The following is a 20,373-nucleotide window of genomic DNA, read 5'->3' as shown; positions in this document are numbered from 1 at the left end:
TATAAGTGTTTCCTTCATACTTTTTTCTATTGTTTTCACACCGTAGCATGCTTTTTCTTCCTGTAAGACTTCTAGAATAACAGTTTTCAAATAAGATTGGTGCTGCTCCGTAAGAGAGTTTCACTGTTTTCACTTGTCATGATGGTTGTGAGAGTGTTTTTGGCATTTAATGGATGGGGACCAGATATGCTGGATATTCTGCAATGCAAGGGCCAGTCTCAGACTACAGATTCTCCTGAGTACCACATAACTTTTGAATGTCTATTTGACTAAACTCCATTCAAAGATAAATCAGTAATACTTCAGTATATAAAAGTATTGATAAGTTTTTATAAAATGAGGAATCTGATAATTTAGGAGAAATTTGTATGGAGGGGACACTTAAGTAAAATAAATCCTCAACATTAGTGTATAATTTACTTAATATATTCTTGCCAATTCCTAACTTACAGCATTTCTAAGTAGATATTTAGTTCAAAAGTTTTCAGTTCAGTAATGTAGTTATTGAGAGCTGAACAACATACTGCAAATATATAGCAGGATTTTAAGACTTACAACAAAGTTAATTTATAACGGGTGCATCTCATTAAATTTTATTAATTAACAAGGATTTAAAAATATTTAATGATTGCCATTTTAAATATTGAAGTTTCATTTTTTTAAAATAATGATAATAAATGCATTGTTAAAATTGTATATTAAAATTAAATTACTTTTATGTTGCCCAGTCTTCAGTATTATTCTTGTCCTGTTTCCAATAATCTACTATACAGTATCTCTGTAACTTCTTGTATCACATTTCTTTACCCATTCCATTATCTTCTGTATTAGGAGGAGGGTACAGTCTGTAACTTTTCATTATATGGAAATAGGTCCTAGGGAAGGTTGAAATGACTTTATTTCACTCTCAGACTTGATTAATGATTTGGATATCAAATTTTAGATTGTAGATAATTTTATTTTAGATAATAAAGGCTTTGTTTCACAGCATCCAGTGTTACTACTGAGAAATCCATGACTACTTCCCCCCCCGCCCCGCCCCACTTTTTTTTTCCTGGCTATATATGGCTTGTTCTTAATATTCTGGAAGGCTTTGGGATTGTTTATCTCTGAAATTCTACGATAATGTGTCTTAGAATGGGTTTTATTCATTATTTTTTAATGAATCTTCAGAGGACCCTTTTAAGAACAAATGTCTTTCAGTTTTGGGATATTATCTTGAATTATTTTCTTTTCCTGTTTTTGTTTTTTTATCTTTCTTTTCCCCTCAGTTCTCTTAGTTGGAGATTCAGCACTGGTGTAGTAGAAGTGGGATGTGTGAGGTTGAGTCACTGCCTGATTGTGGGCAGAATGATTTGCTTCTCCTCAGTGTCTTTTCTGATATGTTCTGTTATGAGGAACTTCTTTTGATAAGTTATTCATCTGTCCTCTAAAAATTTGTGATCTTGTTTCTGTTTTTCTCTTCACTTCCACTTTTTTGTCCTTGTGAAATACACCTTAAAAAATTATTAACTGCCATTTTAGTAGGGTTTTGGGAGGGAAAAGAAATAATTTCATGTGGTTAATCTATGTTTGGGGAACCAATTGTTTTGTGTACGCATTTTGCAAGATGCAGCTCTTGAAAACTTTGTGTGACTCTTTAGTAATCTTACTTCACCTCCTACACACCTTGTTAGAGCACTTATTATGCCACATTATAATTATTAGTTTATTGCTTATAAGAACAGGAATTGTCTTATTTGTATCAGTGTTTTTGTGCAAAGCATATTTCTTAAATGAATGAAAACATAAACAAAATGCAGAAATGAAGTAGATAATTGATAACAGTACAATTTAGTCAGAAGGATTGAAATTATTTTAATCCTATTTCAATTAGTGTTTGATAGATTTTTAAAAACTTAATGGAGATTTATTTCTTTTAGTAAAATACTAATACTGTTATCCTGGGGTAATCAAAGAAATGTCTTTATGTTAAAGCTAAATGACAAAGTAGTCAGAGTTTCATTGTAATGGAGACTCTTGATGCATTTAATTAGGAATTAAACTACAAGGTATTGAAAAAAAAAGGATGACTAGTATGTAGTTTTACATATTAAGGAGAGTACAACAATATCATAGTAAAGGGCAAAGAATAGAGAAAAAGCCTTGTCTTCTTCCATCAGCATATCATTTCAATCATTCCAAATAGTAAAATAATAAATTCTAAGGAAGCATCTTTTTGTTCTGTGAAAACATGTCATAGACGCAGACAAAAGGAAAATATCTAAAATTAAGCACAAGATTTGGTTAAAAAATCTTTGTCACTCTATTGATGAAATTTCACCATTGTAATTATCTGTTGTCCCTTTTTGAAAGTTTTCCTTTATCATAATATTTAGTTTTATTGATTTCAACTTTAGTGGTAGGAAATATAATTGGTTTAATTTAAACTGTTTTACTCATGACTCCTTCTTTCATATAAGTCAAATAAGTGAATCAGCAAATAGGTATTGAGTACATACAAGACCCTAGTTGGTATGCAGTGAAGTTATAGAGATACTCACTTTAGGAAGGTATCCTCTCTTAAGAAGCTGAATGCATGTAAGGAATGGCAGGTATAAGGATCAGGAGGATAGGAAATATCTCGAAATTGTATGTGATTAATTACCAATGAATGGCCCAAATGGAGTTTCTACTAGTTCAGCTGTCTTTAGTAGAATGTTCACACATTCTTAAGTCATGGCTTAGGCATGATGTATATGAAGACAGAAAGGACTGATAACTTGATAAAGTTAGTTAACAGTGTTCTGAATTTTATTATTAATAATCTATCTTCTTAGCCATAGTCTGAGTTATCTATAAGGCCTGTTCATTTTTATGCTTGCATTTGCTTACTTGTTAGAAACGTTCTTAAAATTGCTTAGAATTACTTTGGGGATATTTCATTTTTAACTTTTTGATTCAGATACTATATAATATTTTTATTAAACCATTCAAATTTTTAAAATTAAAGATTTTATACCAAAAACATACAGATAGTGAGTTTTTACTATATGCTAGTATTTTGCTTCATAAAACATGGTTAGCATTCTTTGTTCTGTGTCCATGTATTTTTATTTAAATTCAATGTTCATACATTTTCAAGAATAGTTTCAAGATAAAATTAAATATATTCTATATATTTTCACTTAAATGAAGTCATTTTCCCATCTTGTGACCAACTACTTCTTTCGAGTTTATTAAAATACTTTCTTGAGTGTACTGCTTAGACCATCTCCATCACTTCATCTCCCCCACTTCCATCTCCTTTTCTTATCTGTATTTTTTACTCTACTTTCTGTGTTATATTTCTACTTTCTATATATCCAGTGTACACAAACAAACTTTATGAAAAGCTCAAATCCAGTACAGGAAGGTCTTAGGAAAAAAAGTGTAATTATGTTATTCTATAAACTTTAAAAATGTCTAGGAAGCTGAAACTGCTAAACAGATGTGATTGCTTCATTGTTTCAAATTTATGCCAATCAGAGTTGATAGGATTTGATCACACTCTAGTAGATTTATGAGATAAATTACAATATTGCATGACATACTTCAGATAGAAAAACATCAATGTAAGTTGGATATGATTTCTTGTTTAAGATAACAAGCTAGTAATTTTTAAAAATCAGATGGTCGCTACTTTGAGAGAATGTTTATCAGTTTTTATGGAAATTAACAGTATCACTCATATTTCCTTCATGGTGACAAAAAATATATTAAACTTTTTTCATGTAGAAATTTAATTGTAAATGGGAGGCATCTTGTTTCTATTTCGCAATAGATGGCCTGTCAAATTTCCAAAGGCATATAAAGAAATAAAGTTGAACTTAAAAGAAATTTGTCTGCAGGAAAGGTTAACACAAAATGAAAAACCTTATATTTGTGGTACTGAATTTCTGATAAGTTTTTTCAAAAAGTAAGGTTTCAGTTGATATGTCCAAAGTCTTACTAGGAATTTTTATTTTTTTCAAACAAGTAGAAGTTTAATACCTCGCTTAACAAAGAAAATGGGAAAGAACTTACTCACTAATGAAGGGTCAGGTTCCCCCAGGGAAGTCAGAGCCAAGGAATTGGGAGTCAGGCTCTCAGGTCTGTTTGTTCTCATAGAAAATGACAGAACTCTTTATTTAAAAGCCCCCTGATGAGAATGTCTTTAACTTTATTTAGGAGGTCTACATGGTAGAGTCCTTCAGTTCATTTTTGAAGTAAAAGCATGGGATTTCCTGAGAACTTGACTTGAAATTGTTACTAAATCAAATAACTTGTGAAAGAAGGTAGAATTTTTAGTTTCTTAGATTGAAATTAAAAGTTCTTAGAATATGAGGACTGGCCAAAACAGTGATTTTAAAGAAGATAGGCCTTCATGTTTCAGGTAAGAATATTGTAAAACCTTGTACATTTTTTCAGAAGAAAATTGTTCATTTCATTGCTTAGATTTTAAAATTTTAGAAAGTATAGGCTGGGTGCAGTAGCTCATGCCTGTAATCCAAGCACTTCAGGAGGCTGAGGTGGGCGGATCTCTTGAGCCATGGGTTCAAGACCAGTCTGGGCAATATGGTCAAACTCCCAATCTGCAAAAAAATCCCAAACTTATTTGGGCATAGTAGCACGTCTGTAGTCTCAGGTACTCAGGAGGCTAAGGTGGGAGGATCAACTGATCCTGGTCAGGTAGAGGCTGCAGTGAGCTGAGATCATGCCACTGTACTCCAGCCTGAGTGACAGGTGAGACCCTGTCTCAAAGAAAAAAGGAAACAAAGAAGGAAGTACAGAAAATAAATAGAACAGGCAAACGTGTATTTAACATGCAGAATTAGTATATTATCACATGCCACCACATGTATTTTTAAAAGATATTTTTAAAGTCTTTCCCTTCCCAGAGATAACTGCCATACTGAAATTGGTTTATAGCTTTCCTGTTTTTGTATTATTACTACATTTATGTGTCCATTAACATTAAATATTCCTAAAGATTACCTAAAGATTGCATTTTTTCCCCTTCTTATCCATAATTATTCCTGAACTGTTACTTGCTGTGATTTGTACCCCTGGTTGATTCAGTTTAAATGTTGTATCATATGTCATGATAGAACAACAATTTGTGTACCTATTTCTCTTTTGACAGACATTTAAGATTTAAGGGTCAGGATACTTTGCATAGTCTTCCACAGATATTCATGGAGCTCTGCAGGGCTCACTGTTTTCAGTACACAGACAAGCTGTCATCAATTCCTATAGCATTGTATCCAGGTTCTGGCACTAGGCAGCATCCTTAGGCCATTTGATGCTACTAGAGCAGTATATTGCTTTCTTCTTTTTTTTTTTTTTTGAGATGGAGTTTTGCTCTGTCTGCAGGCTGGAGTGCAGTGGTACAATCTCAGCTCACTGCAACTCCCATTGCAACCCCTGCCTCTTGGGTTCAAGCGATCTGGTGCCTCAGTCTCTGGAGTAGCTGGGGTTACAGGCATGTGCTACCACACTCAGCTTAATTTTTTTTTGTATTTTTAGTAGTGATGGGATTTCACCGTGTTGATCAGGATGGTCTCAATCTCCTGACCTCGTGATCTGCTTGCCTCGGCCTTCCAAAGTATAGGGATTACATGCGTGAGCCTGGCCTGCTTTCCTTTTTTTTTACTGAATTTCTTGTCTTTATAAGTCAATCCACTTTTCCATTCCTGGCAAAGAAGCCTGCAGACCACATTATCATGCTTTTTCTTTTAAACAAATGTCCTCTGAATCCTCCCAGCCTCCTAGTACAATAAAATATAAAAGAGTCAGTATTTTTTGCATCTTTTTGAAAAAGATGCCTTTAATAAAAAGATGTTTTTTAGTTTTTATGCTTTTGCTTTATTGTAACCTGTGGGAGGCTAGGACCTGTGCTATTTGGAGTTTATTTTGCCACAGCAATGTGGCTGGATCTGTGCATAAATAAGACATAGCTTTGCTTAATGTGAACAATATAATTTTGTGCCCAGGTATATAACTTGCAATTAATAAGTGAATTCTTGAGTATTGAAAAAAATTCATTCTTATTTTGTGATCATTTTGGAATGGTTTTAGACATTCAAAAAATTATATCATGTAAATGGCATTCTTACAGGTTCAAATTTATGTTATTTTCACTAGTTCAGCTAATTTAATTTTAAGGCGTATATTTTGGAAAAAATCATGTATTTGGTAGAAGTCATATATATAAGAGTATATTTAAACATTTATTACACACTTAGATTTGGGTTGCGGTGCACTCTCAAACCATTAAAGAGAAAGCCATCAATTTGGGAAATCCTTTGTGTGCCCAACAGCTTGAAGCTGCCTTATAGAATGCCAAATATTAGACTATCAATTTTATTAACTATTTCACTTAAAGTATTTCTGCTTGAAATAAAAAAGAAGCTTACATGAATTGCTAGGTCTGGATCATTTATTGCATGTCAGTAGTTTCAGAAAGCTGAAAAATGTTTATGCTGTGTAATAAACAGATGCTGCTCTAACAATGCAATACGTTATGTACCAAAAATGATCTCTGTTTTAATCATAGATGCTGATTTAATGAGACAAGACTAGCTTACATCAAAAATGGATTTAGGATGTAATTTTTGCTTTTTGTATGCTTTTTCTACATAATTAATAGTCATACCTTTTAACATCATTATCAGATCTGGGGGAGAATGTTTATTTCTTTGATTTTCACATCTATTTTTGAATTCATAGGACTTTGTAATTGTCCTGTAAACCTATTCAAAATAGCGATTAAAATGCTTTAAAGAAGATGTCTTGTTTTATACTGTATTGTCTACTTTGCATGAAATTCCTATAGGTCTTAACTTTTCTATGTTTTTTTTGATTGAGGATACTGAGTATTTTCTACAATTTGTCGGACAGTTTTGGGGGAGGCAGTCAATCAGTGAATAGACTATTGTGAGATGATGATGTTTGAGGTTTAAAATCTCTGTCATACAGTGTGCTTAGGTTGCCTCTTTGGTTTACTGTCCAGAGTCACTGGAGTCTTTTTTCATCTATGAGAGAAGCACTTTGCTAAGCTCTGCTTTCTTATTCATTTAATTTATTCCACGAGCACCCTCAAACTTGACTGCAGTTGCTGACCTTGAGTCCTTCTGCATCTGTATTGTACATCTTTGATTGACATGGTTGCCTTTACATATGGTCAGGTAATTTTATATTTGTAAAAATATTCCTATTGTGTGTTTTATTCCACAGAACCTAGCAGAGTTAAATGTAGTTTGGATGCATTGGGAAGAATTAATGATTGGAAGATACAGAGTTGGTAAATTATTTATTCTGGCCCTGAGGAAGCTGAAAAGCTGAGTGAAAGACTAATAAATCATTTGTGGTAGTGCTGGTTGTCACTTCCAATTATTTTAGACGGTTTTGTGATAAACTGCAGCACCTGCTAGATATCTGCACACCCTCCCTTGATGCTAGTGGTGCAGCTTGTTTAGTCGATTATCAAAGGCAAGTTTGTGTAAAGTTTATTTAGGATGGAAAGGAAATTACTCTTTTTGAGTCAGTTTTGTTGCTTTTCCTCATTGTTTTGAGTGCTATGAAAGGATTTCCCTGACATGGCTGGGAATCTGTAATATGCCTACTATTTTAGCCAGGAAAGACTGTCTTTATCTTTTTTTAAAATACCTGAAGAATTGAACTTCTTTATTATTCCCAGACTAATTAAAAACTACATCAACTGAGATGATTAGTATGCTAAAGATCAAATCATCTTTTTGGTACCAGTTGATAGAGAACCACTGCTGCTGCTTGACCAGACTTTTTTCTTCATTCTTTGTTTTTAAAGGCTGAGATTTTGTAACCACTGTCCTAAAAGGTAGTGAGGTTCCTTGAGCCACTGGTCCTAAACTCTGCAGCTGAGATTCTTGGGAGAGGCAGACAAGAATTGGAAAGAAAGCACAGCCTAGGTTGTTCTCGTTCTAGCAATCTTGAAACAGGACTACTCTAAAACTCCTTAGGAAATAAATTATGAACTCCATATAATGTGCATGCTCTGTGTCTGGAATTAGCTCTTTGGCCTCTGTCAGAGTTTAATAATAATTTCTGTTCAAGGCCAGAACATTAGGTTTGTTTTTATGTGTTCAGAGTGATTTGGTTTTCACTGAGATTTTCAGCTTTAACATAAAAATGTGGGGCAGTCTGGCTGGGTGTGGTGGCTCACTCCTGTCATCCCGGCACTTTGGGAGGCTGAGGTGGGCAGATCACCTGAGGTCAGGAGTTTGAGGCCAGCCTGCCCAACATAGTGAAACCTTGTCTCTATTAAAAATACAAAAAAAATTAGCTGAGTGTGGTGGTGGGCACCTGTAATCCCAGCTACTTGAGAGGCTGAGGCAGGAGAATTGATTGAACTTGGGAGGTGGAGGTTGCAGTGAGCCAAGATCACATCATTGCACTCCAGCCTGGGCAACAAGAGCGAAACTCCATCTCCAAAAATAAAAGGGTGGGGGGGTATGGACAGTTTGAGAGGACTCTTCAAGCTATGTACCTTGAATAATCTTGGTAAGTGGTCTTGTATTCATTGAGTTGCATTTTTACTCACTGACTTGCTTCTCCTCATCAAACATTTATTAAAACTCACATGTGCCAGCCCCCTGGAACAACAGCTACTATTAGTAATAATAGTAGTTATTAAACTCTTAATAGTTACTTAGTTAACTATTAGTTACTTAATAGTTAACTCTTAGTAGTTAAACTCTTTAAAGGTATGAGCCATGTAGTATTCTTAGCATTTTTATATGTATTAACATTTTAATATGACAACCCTATAAGATTTATTATTCCTATCCTTATTTTACAAAGGAGTCCTATGGAGTGATAAGGCAATAGTGATTTAGTTTTTTTCTTTTCTTTTTTTTCTTTTTTGAGATGGAGTTTCGCTCTTGTTACCCAGGCTGGAGCGCAATGGCGCGATCTCGGCTCCCCGCAACCTCCGCCTCCTGGGTTCAAGCAATTCTCCTGCCTCAGCCTCCTGAGTAGCTGGGACTACAGGTGCGTGCCACCATGCCCAGCTAATTTTTGTATTTTTAGTAGAGATGGGGTTTCACCATGTTGACCAGGATGGTCTCAATCTCTTGACCTCGTGATCCACTCGCCTCAGTCTCCCAAAGTGCTGGGATTATAGGCGTGAGCCACCGCGCCCGGCCCTAGTTTTTTTCTTTAGAGTCTGCAGAAGGTGGGAAACATTCTTGGTAATCTTAGTTAATTAGGTTTAAGAATTTCAATCCAAGTAGTGTAATAATAACTATCATTTATTGAAGATTTAGTTTTATATTTTGTACTGTATATATTATTTCACTTTTAACCCCTGGATAATAAATGTTATCTTCTTTGTCACTAAATTAGTTTGTTCTCATGCAGCTATAAAGAACTGCCTGACTGGGTTTAATTTACTCCTAGTTCTACGGGGCTAGGAAGGCCTCATGAAACTTAAAATCGTGGTGGAAGGGGAAGCAAACACTTCCTTCTTCACATGGCGGCAGGAAGGAGAAGTGCTGAGCTAAATGGGGAAAGCCCTTTTAAGATAATCAGACCTCATCAGTGCTCCCTCACTATCATGAGAACAGTATGAGGGTAAATCACCCCCATGATAAAATTACCTCCCACTGGGTCCCTCCTATGACATGTGGGGATTATGGGAACTACAATTCAAGGTGAGATTTGGTTGGGAACACAGAGCCAAACCTAGCAGTCATGATGGTGAAATTGAATCTTAATGAGGTTGAACTACTCGCCCTGGGTTGTGCAGCTTGGAGGTGGAGGGGCTGGGATTCAAGTCAGGATCTGACTGCCTCCACACTCTATTTAGGGATTAATAACCCTGGTTTCAGTGGAAGTTGGTGAGCCACAGAAAGTGGAGAGGAAAGTTGTCTAGTGGGCAGCTGGGGAGCATTGACAGCAGCGGGACCAGAACTATGAATCTAGTGATTTTTTTTTTTTTTTGAGGTAAGTTAAAAATCTAAATTTTTATGTGAAATGTCCAGTTTTAAAAATTTTGGCAGTTTATTCAGGATAAATAGTTTTCTCTCTGGATGTAGCCTGTGGATGCCAGTTTGAAACCCCTGCATATTGCCTCCCTTCCAGCTTTATCAAATTGTAAACTAGTGATAGTCTATGAAACAAAATTAAAAGATTGTATTAGTAAAATTCCATCCTTTAGGAAAGTTAACAGCCTAAATGAAACATAATTATTTATTACTTTAGCAATTCTGTATAGCTTGTTATATACCTCAAGAGATTTAGTTGAGTTTAATTTCAGGTTATTATGGGATGCTAGTAATCCACATATAAGCTATAGCATAGAGTATGAAATCAAGCCGTAAAAACGTTAAAGTAGAATTTTGAAAATCTAAATAGCTATGAAGTTACGGAAATGTTTATTGAAACACTCTTTTCTTCCCTTCCTGTACCCACCCCTCTATTCCTCTGGTGTTTTGATTTCCTCCTTTCTCAGCTCATACACATTTCTTTTCCTATGTGCTGAATCATGTGGGAGATTTAAGATACATATACATATGTCTTAGATTTAAGATTATCTCTCTCTTTCTCTCTCTCTCTTTTTATATATATATACACACATACACACGTAGTTTTTTTTTTTTTTTTTTTAAGTGAAATGTCTCTGTTAGATTCTAGGTAGAATTAAATCATATGTGGAATGTGACTTTACATGGACTGTAACAGTCAAAAATGAAGGTTTTAGTAAATGGGGACCTGTCTGAAATAAAAGTCAGTGGTTGTTTATGGTTTTATTAAATCCTTTTATATTACTTAAAACACAAATTAAATATTCCTGGAGACAACATGGATCATTTCATAAGTGTTTGGAAAAAAAAATCGGACTAGTTAGTTGTTAGAGGGTTCTTCCACAAAAAGATAAAAGACAAAACCTTAATAATTATTATAAACTTACTATTTTGGAATTATTAAAAATAATTTTTCTGGTAGGGTACCATGGCACATGCTTGCTTCAAGTGGGCAGATAGCTTGAGCCCATGAGTATGAGACTAGCCTGGTCAACATGGTGAAACCCCATCTCTACAAAAAATACAAAAATTGGCCCCGTGTGGTGGTGCATGCCTATAGTCCCAGCTACTCAGAAGGCTGAGGTTGGAGGATCACTTGAGCCTGGGAGGTCAAGGCTGCAGCCATGATTGTGCCACTGCCTTCCAGTCTGGACTCTGTCTCATTAGAAAAAGAAAAAAAGTTCTTTCTTAATGGATTTTCAAATTCTACCTTATAACAAAAGTACTTGCATTGAAAATCGATGGTTCTTTCCAAAATAAAGGGCTTAATAAAGTATGAATTTTTTTAGCCACTAAAAAAATTAGCTCTTTTATATCTAATATAGAAATTAAATACTTGTTACTGATTTAATTTTTATAAGTTAGAGGCTTTTGACCCATAGCATTTCATTTGGTAACATTCAGTTGCTTAAAGTATGGCTTTAAAAAGTTCATTGAAAAATCTTTTATTATGCTTTATTATAAGAATAATATGTGTTCATTACAGAAAATTTTTAAAAATTACAAAACATTTTAAAACACATAATTCTACTATAAAGAAGCAACCAGCAAATCTCCCTGTTTTCTGAGTTTTTTAGTTTTTACTTTGACTGCTAAGCGTTTTATATTTGTCTTTTCTGTGATAATATTCATAGCTTGGTTGGCTTGTTTTTAAAAGACATCATAATATTTGTGAGTTCAAATGCATCTCATTCACAAAGCTTTTCATCCAGTAGCTAGGAGTAAATTCTTCCTCTTCCTAACTTCCTCGTAGCTGACTGTACCTCTATGATGATTTTTTTTGTAGCAGCATATTTACATGTATACATCTCACACTGTCTTGTATTCATTTTTGTATTTTTGTAAGATTCACTAACAGTTGAGTGAATAAATGAAAAAAAAATTAAGACTAATCAGTTGTTAGAGGGTTCTTCCAAAAAAAGATGAAAGATCTGATCCTAATAATTGTTAGTTATGATGTCACTATTTTGAATTATGAAAAATGATTTTTCTTAGTATATTTTCATATCCTACCCTATAATGAAAGTCATTCCACCCAGAATCAGTACTTTTGTCTTTTGAAAGAACCATTGCTTCTTATATTAGATCTTAACTTCTATATAAGATCATTACACAGGTAGGGCTTTTGTGGTAATGTGATTATAGTAAGAAATCACTGAAGTTTATGGAGCCAACAGTTCTTTCTAGATCTAAACATGTACCCAGTGTCCTACCTAATAATTAAGTAATGAAGATTTACTATATTGAGATTTGTTAAATCTAATTTGAAGGGTAAATACTGCTAAATAAGTATCTACAGTATTGCATTTCTAAACTGTTGCAAAAATTAATGAATTATTGGAGTGCTTATAATTAAGTGATACTTGGGAAATCTGAAGGAGAAAAATTTTAGAAATGGTGAATCTAGTATATTACTGTATAGATGAAAGGTAGTTCAGAATGCTAGAAGTGGATGGGTGCTTAGAAGTTACCTTCTAAAATCTTCTTTGTCACTAGGAAACAAAAGTTTTGGGAGATAAATAATTGGACCAAGTTCATAAGACTGTAGTGTATCTAATGCTAATTACTAATGTGTGCTCAATAAATATTTTTATGAGTAAATGAAGTGCATTATGTATAGGGAATTGCTGAAAAATTTGTCACGTATAATTTAGGAAAATGATTGCAAAAACAGTTGCCATGAATGTTCAAATTAGAAAATAGAATTGTTGCATTCCCTAAAAATATTTATACTTTGAAAAGAAGAACTTGGAAGACATAATACTTCCAAAAACATGGCAATGTATAGAAAGATGAAATCGAATGGGTTCTATTTAGCTTTGTTTCTAGCAGCACTTTGACTGCATAATTGGAAGGTATCTTTGGATAAGCTTTTTGGAAACTTTTCTAGTTGGAAAAGGATTTCAGCTGGAGTGTCTAAAGGGTCACACACACAAAAAAACTCCTCTATATTAAAATAAAATGTGTCCAAGCTTTAAAGAAAAGATCTCAGAGTTTGCAGATGATCCTAAAATTGGAGCTAGGGGAAATAATGAGGAACAATGCAATCAGATTCAAAAAGATTTGGATTGTTTAGGTGATTGGGCCAGCAGATGGCAAATGCAGTTCAGTGTAGACAAATGTAAAATAATTATCTTAGGAACAAAGAACCAATCATACAGCACACTGATCAGGAAAAAATTTGTGAGTTATTGTAGGAAAACCATTGAAACCGTTAACCCGGTGCACAGCTGCAGCAAAAAAGGCAAGCAAGAAACCAAATTAGCAGACGGATAGAATATAAAGCAAGAGGCAATACTTATAGTGTATTAAGAAACTTGCTAGACCCCATCCAAATTACTCAGTCTACTGTTGGTTGATAGAACTACTTTAGGAAGAGTATGTTTTTTGCCTTGGAAATAGACTGGAAATGGTATCAGACAAATCTAATAATGGATATTAAAAAGATACACTAATTTTTATCAGCTTTCAATTTGCAAACTTTTATGGATGTGAGCAAGACACTGAGTGAAAAAGTAAAGACACTTTCGTTCTACTACAAAGAGTAGATGGGAAGACCTTCCTAGAGGACGTGTGGTTTTCATTTCCTGGGGCCTTACTAAGCCCCTTTCTAGTTAGGTAGGAGGCTGCTTCTCACCTCTTAAGATAGCCTAAAGGCTAGCACGAGACCCTTCTGTAGTTTAAGAGTTGCAGCTTGACAGCTAGAAAAGCCACTGAGATGCTTCTTTCTGGCCTGTAACTCTTTTTTTCTTTCTTTTAATTTATCAGGGCTTTCTGGTAAAAGCCAGAAAGCCTGCTAGACAAATTATTATGAAACTCTTGATGTGGTAACATAAGTTCCAAGTTTCATTCAAGGTTGTGGAGGCAAACATTTTTCTGTGATTTGCCTTCCTTGATTCCTGTCCTAGCTGGATTATCCAATCTTGTCTCAGTGTTCTGAACTATCCAGTGCCTAGCCAACAAATTCCTTTTTGACTTAGATTCACTAGAATATGTGTTTGTTGTTTATAATCAAGAGCCTTAACTGGTACAGTAGTAGTGTTCTGGTTGTTTTTAGCCTTGTTCCTTGTGTTGTTTTCATTTGTCCTATAGTCTGTTTGCTTTGTTTGTAGTGGTGCCTTATACTAAATCATTTTTTGAATGAGAAGAAAGCTGATCTGCAAGTTTTCCTCTTCATCTCTCTCTGCCTCTCTTTTTGTCTTTCCCTTTCTCCCTCCACATCAGAATTTAAAAGAAGTGAAAAGAATTTGTATCTATACCATCGGCATCTGTAATTCTTGTGTAAAATTTAACTTTAGCCGTGCAATTGAATATTCAGTGTCACTGTTAAAAAATAGCCTTTGGTATTGAAACCTGTTATAAGAATGTTTTCATTTTAAAATACATTATATTAGGTATCTCTAAAAATCATTTGCCTATTTTACTTTGGAGGTAGCAGATTCATCCAATTCCATTATTTTTATAGTATCACATGAGCAATGATAGGTGGTTGGATTGGGATTACTGTTCCAATGTTTCTGATTCTTCCATTATTGCTTTTATATTGCTGTTGACTAATGAATATTTGTTTAATGAAATTTTTTGAAAACACTCATGAATTAGTGATTGTGATTTATATTTTAAGTTGATGGTGAATTAATCGATTAATACTTAGAATTTTTAAAATAAGCAGTGTCTTAAACAGTGGCTTGGTTTTCCATTTATAACATGTCACGTTGACTCATATGTTAGTGACATTGCTAGTCCAACATATAGATGCTTAAAGTATAGCCATATGCAGAGTAAAGTAGGAAGAAAAGTTTATTTTGGAGAGTGGTGTGTCAGGGGTAATCCCTGAAAGAATTTGAAATAAACAGGAATTTATCTTTGGGACCCTTTAATCATTCTTAAATGTCAAATGGAACCTCCCTTCCAAAAGATATTCTTTTTTTTTTTTTTTAAACATTTTTTTTTTTTTCCCCCTGCTTTTATTTATTTATTTATTTTTAAAATTTTTTATTGGATTATAGGTTTTGGGGTACATGAGCAGAGCATGCAAGACAGTTGCGTAGGTACACACATGGCAGTGTGCTTTGCTTTTCTTCTCCCCTTCACCCACATTTGGCATTTCTCCCCAGGCTATCCCTCCCCACCTCCCCCTCCCACTGGCCCTCCCCTTTTCCCCCCAATAGACCCCAGTGTTTAGTACTCCCCTTTCTGTGTCCATGTGTTCTCATTTTTCATCACCCACCTATGAGTGAGAATATGCGGTGTTTCATTTTCTGTTCTTGTGTCAGTTTGCTGAGGATGATGTTCTCCAGATTCATCCATGTCCCTACAAACGACATGAACTCATCATTTCTGATTGCTGCATAATATTCCATGGTGTATATGTGCCACATTTTTCCAATCCAGTCTATTATCAATGGGCATTTGGGTTGATTCCAGGTCTTTGCTATTGTAAACAGTGCTGCAATGAACATTCGTGTACATGTGTCCTTATAGTAGAACGATTTATAGTCTTTTGGATATATACCCAGTAATGGGATTGCTGGGTCAAATGGAATTTCTATTTCTAAGGCCTTGAGGAATCGCCACACTGTCTTCCACAGTGGTTGAACTAATTTACACTCCCACCAACAGTGTAGAAGTGTTCCTTTTTCTCCACATCCTCTCCAGCATCTGTTGTCTCCAGATTTTTTAATGATCGCCATTCTAACTGGCATGAGATGGTATCTCAATGTGGTTTTGATTTGCATCTCTCTGATGACCAGTGACGATGAGCATTTTTTCATATGATTGTTGGCCTCATATGTCTTCTTTCGTAAAGTATCTGTTCATATCCTTTGCCCACTTTTGAATGGGCTTGTTTGTTTTTTTCCTGTAAATCTGTTTGAGTTCTTTGTAAATTCTGGATATCAGCCCTTTGTCAGATGGGTAGACTGCGAAAATTTTTTCCCATTCTGTTGGTTGCCGATCCACTCTAGTGACTGTTTCTTTTGCCGTGCAGAAGCTGTGGAGTTTCATTAGGTCCCATTTGTCTATTTTGGCTTTTGTTGCCAATGCTTTTGGTGTTTTGTTCATGAAGTCCTTGCCTACTCCTATGTCCTGGATGGTTTTGCCTAGATTTCCTTCTAGGGTTTTTATGGTGCCAGGTCTTATGTTTAAGTCTTTAATCCATCTGGAGTTAATTTTAGTGTAAGGTGTCAGGAAGGGGTCCAGTTTGAGTTTATTACTGTCACAACTGTGCCTTGCCAGAACTCATATCCTACCCTATGACCTATATATAGCATGTCATCCATGGCATGCACTATTTTCTGAAGTAGATGTTCCATGATTCACATTTGGTACCCCCTTTCTGCCCTTTAGTATAAATTATAGGCAGTGTTAGGAGGTTAAGCTTCCTCCTTTCCTTTCCTCTTTCCCTTCCTCTTTTGATAATTTTGGTCATTTGTTGCTTAAAGAAAATGATTGTGTTAGAAAATTCAGCATACAAATACATTTGTCCATTTATTCTAAAGATGTTAGGTTATTATAAGAATGGATTCAATGTGTTTTATGAGTTTTTTATGTGAAAAATGGGATTTTTTTCCATCGATTACTTTTTTCTTTTAACAGTATATTGAGACCAGGAGATATAAACCTACACTATCTCTTTTAATAGTTGCATAACATTCTGTTATTATATAGATGTACTATATATTTTTTAACCAGTTCCATTGATGGCTATTTGGGTTGTTATAATTTTCCATTATTATATATACTACTGCATTCATTTCCACCAGCAATTTTGATTCCTGCATTTTTTACATCAATACTGTATTAATACTTAAAACATCTTTGCTTGTTTTATAACAGAAAAGTAGTATCTGGTTGTAATGTACCCATTTTTGAGGATATTGACTGTTTATTTGATAATTTACCTCTCAATACCATTTATTTACCTGTTACTCAGATATTTTTCTTATATTTAATTACTATATTATATATTAAGAAGATCAGTCGTTTCCAGTATATTATCAGTATTTTTTAATTGATTTTTTTTTTTCTCTTAAATAGAGTCTCGCTTCGTCACCAGGCACCAGGCTGGAGTGCAGTGGCACGGTCTTGGCTCACTGCAGCCTCCGCCTTCACCTCATGGGTTCAAGTAATTCTCCTGCCTCAGTCTCCCGAGTAGCTGAGACTACAGGTGCACGCCACCATGCCCAGCTAATTTTTGTATTTTTAGTAGAGATGGGGTTTCACCATGTTGGCCAGGATGGTCTCAATCTTTTGATCTCATGATCTGCCTGCCTCAGCCACCCAAAGTACTGGGATTACAGGCATGAGCCACTGCGCCTGGCCGATTTTTTTTTTTAAACTAGTAAGTTGAGGAATTTGGTTTTTTTTGTTTGGATTTGTTTTATTTTTGGGTCATATAACCATTTAAAATTTTTATGTAATCAAATATATGTTGTTTTACATAAAAATTTTCATCTTTATTTTGTAAAACTTAAAAACAGACCTAATAAAGTTTTAATTGATATATGATTTAAAAATAATCAGTTTTGGGGCATGTATTCTATATTTTCTATGTATTGGCTTTGCAGACCTCAATGTACATACAAACTTCAAATCATGAATGTAAAGGAAAGAACACTGGAACTGCTTCCAGCTGACTGTGACCTTTATTTAGTTTTAGGGTCTGCATCTGTGAAATGAACATATTGGTCGGGTACAGTGCTGTTCATTTTGTTTTTTTTTTTTTTTGCCCATGAATCCCAGTAAGAAATAAAATTTAAATCACAACTACGAACACACATGTACATAAACACCTGCAAGTATATGTATGTGTAAATATACACACTATGTGTTCTGCTTTTTGTGTGTCATGCCTATAATGCCATGCAGTGCCAGATTATTAAAAAACAAACCTCACTAAATTGCTTTCATTACCTACTAAGGGATGTTACAATTTGAAAAACACTTGTCCAGTGGACTTTAATTGAACACTCAGATGCCTTCTGGGGCTGACCAGATAACAGTTGCAAATAACTTACCACTTCAGCTAATCAGAGGACTTGGGTTCTATCTAAAGGCATTTAAATTAAAAGACAGTAAAACAAAGCACCTTGTTAGGTCAGCACACATTTTCAAGTGAAATTCAGCCTTCAAATTCGGGACCCTATCCTACTGTAGAGAAAAAAATACATAAAATACAGGCTTATTACACTGTCAGATTGCTATAAAATATTTTAAACAAACAGTTCATGGTCAGGCAGTGAAATCAGACCATACTTTTAATAGTATTGGTTTAGATGCTGATATTTGAATGCTTTCCAGGTAACCTTCTCCTCTAAACTTCTCTGGCACTGTGACAACTTGTAGCCATGAAAATTAGGAGATAAAATGGCCTAACTCAGTTTTCCTGATTTGATGAGAGATCATGTCTGAGAAGAGAAATATGAAAGAGATTATTCCAGGTATCTGAGTTACTCTTGAGGCTGATTAAAGGAGAAAGTGTGCTGGCTGTGGTGGTTCATGCCTGTAATCCCAGTGCTTTGGGAGGCCAAGGTCAGAGGAGTGCTTGGAGCTTAGAGTAAGAGACCACCAACCTGGGCAACATAGCGAGATTCTGTCATTACAAAAAATTAAGAAATTAGCTGGACATGGTGGTACATACTGTAGTCCTAGCTACTTGGGAGGCTGAGGTGGGAGGATTACTTAAGCCCAGGAGTTTGAGGATGCAATGAACTATGTTGTGCCACTGCATAGAAGCCTGGGCGACAGAGTAAGACCCTCTCTTAAAAAAAATACAAGGTTGGGGGAGATCGGTGAACTTTGTCCTTTCCATTTCAAATGAAAGTGATGCACTATTCCAGCAACTGTGTCCAAAAACACTTTTAAGAAGATGCTGGCCAGGTGCAGTGGCTCATACCTGTAGTACCGGCACTTTGGGAGGCTGAGGAGGGCGGATCATGAGGTCAGGAGATGGAGACCATCCTGGCCAAAATGGTGAAACCCCATCTCTACTAAAATACAAACAATTAGCTGGGCTTGGTGGTGCACACCAGTAGTCCCAGCTACTCAGGAGGCTGAAGCAGAGGAATTGCTTGAACCTGGGAGGCGGAGGTTGCAGTAAGCTGAGGTTTCGCCACTGCACTCCAGCCTGGTGACAGAGCAAGACTCCATCTCAAAAAAAAACAGGAATATGCTAATGAATAACCAGTGCAAAATCATGAAAAAGTTCAATGTCAGTGAAGACATAAAGCAGCATTTGGATATCTACCGAATCTCTTGTGTCTGTGTGTACACACACACAATTATTTTTATGACTTGATTTTCTGATTTTGGGGATAAGACTACATATACTTTCAAGAGAGATTCTGTGATGTATAACCATTAAGGCTTGCTTTTGGTGACTTGGGTAATTGTAATGGAACCATGGAGCCATTAGGCTCCAGATGGGACTTTAATCTGGCTTCTGATTGAGCAGAGTGTCCTTGTAGAGTCTCTTAGCATCTGTTTTGGAAATATATGCGACATTATTCAAAATTTGTACAAATTAAGCCACCCTTGGGTTATAATTCAATTTTTCTTTATTGAGAAATGTATTATAAACAGTTTTATGCAATCAGATTAAACTAGCTTATACCTGTTATTTATTTGTCTGTTAAGTGGTCATGTAGATTTTTGTGACTGGATTTAAGAAAGCTTATGTTAGACTTCTAAATATTGTAATTTATTCATAAAATGTTGTTTATTAAAGCTAAGTTTCTAATAGCTTTCATATAGGTACTTATTTTGAGAGACTATTTAAAAATACTTAAAATTTTGTTTTCGTTATTTGAATAATGGAAACTCCCAAGCAGTCTGCCTTATTCCAGAAGGAAGTTTATTTTTTCCCACAATGGAAACTATAGGTAGGAGAGCTAAGGCTTGATCTCCAAGCACTATACGAGCAAGGTGTCAGCCTGACTTTTTCATTTGTCTTCAGGCTAGTTTCCTTTCTTTTTATAGGATAGCTACTATCTGTAGCTGGAACAGCAAACATTCTTCAGTTCCGGTAGGGAAACAAGAATTTTTCTCATTATTTTAGACTGAGAGTTTTTTCCTTCAATTTTATTGGCCCTGTTTAGATCACATGTTTATCTCTGGACCAGTAACAATCACCATGTGCTGTTTGGTTTAAGTCGGGGTTTCTGAACCACTTACTTGCAGGAAGGATGGTATTACAGCATTTGGTTCAGGATCTAGCCCTGGAGCTTGAGGGAGTCCAGATAGGTCAGCTTCTCCTGAGTCAGGGGAGGGGAAAGGTAAAAATGGATGTTGTATTTGCAACCAGTGGAGT

At 35.1% G+C, this 20,373-nt stretch overlaps 1 protein-coding gene and 1 pseudogene across 50 annotated transcripts in view; one reads left to right on the top strand and one right to left on the bottom strand.

Moving 5' to 3' along the window:
• Nucleotides 1–20,373, top strand: part of TBC1D5 (TBC1 domain family member 5) — a 562,606-nt gene that overhangs the window by 51,066 nt on the left and 491,167 nt on the right. The gene's annotated exons all lie outside the window — the stretch shown is intronic.
• On the bottom strand, nt 13,830–13,885 carry LOC118149044 (U7 small nuclear RNA; annotated as a pseudogene).

The sequence above is a fragment of the Callithrix jacchus genome, chromosome 17, assembly GCF_049354715.1.
Source record: "Callithrix jacchus isolate 240 chromosome 17, calJac240_pri, whole genome shotgun sequence".
NCBI classification, from domain to species: domain Eukaryota; kingdom Metazoa; phylum Chordata; class Mammalia; order Primates; family Cebidae; genus Callithrix; species Callithrix jacchus.
This window is presented reverse-complemented; position numbering and strand designations above follow the sequence as displayed.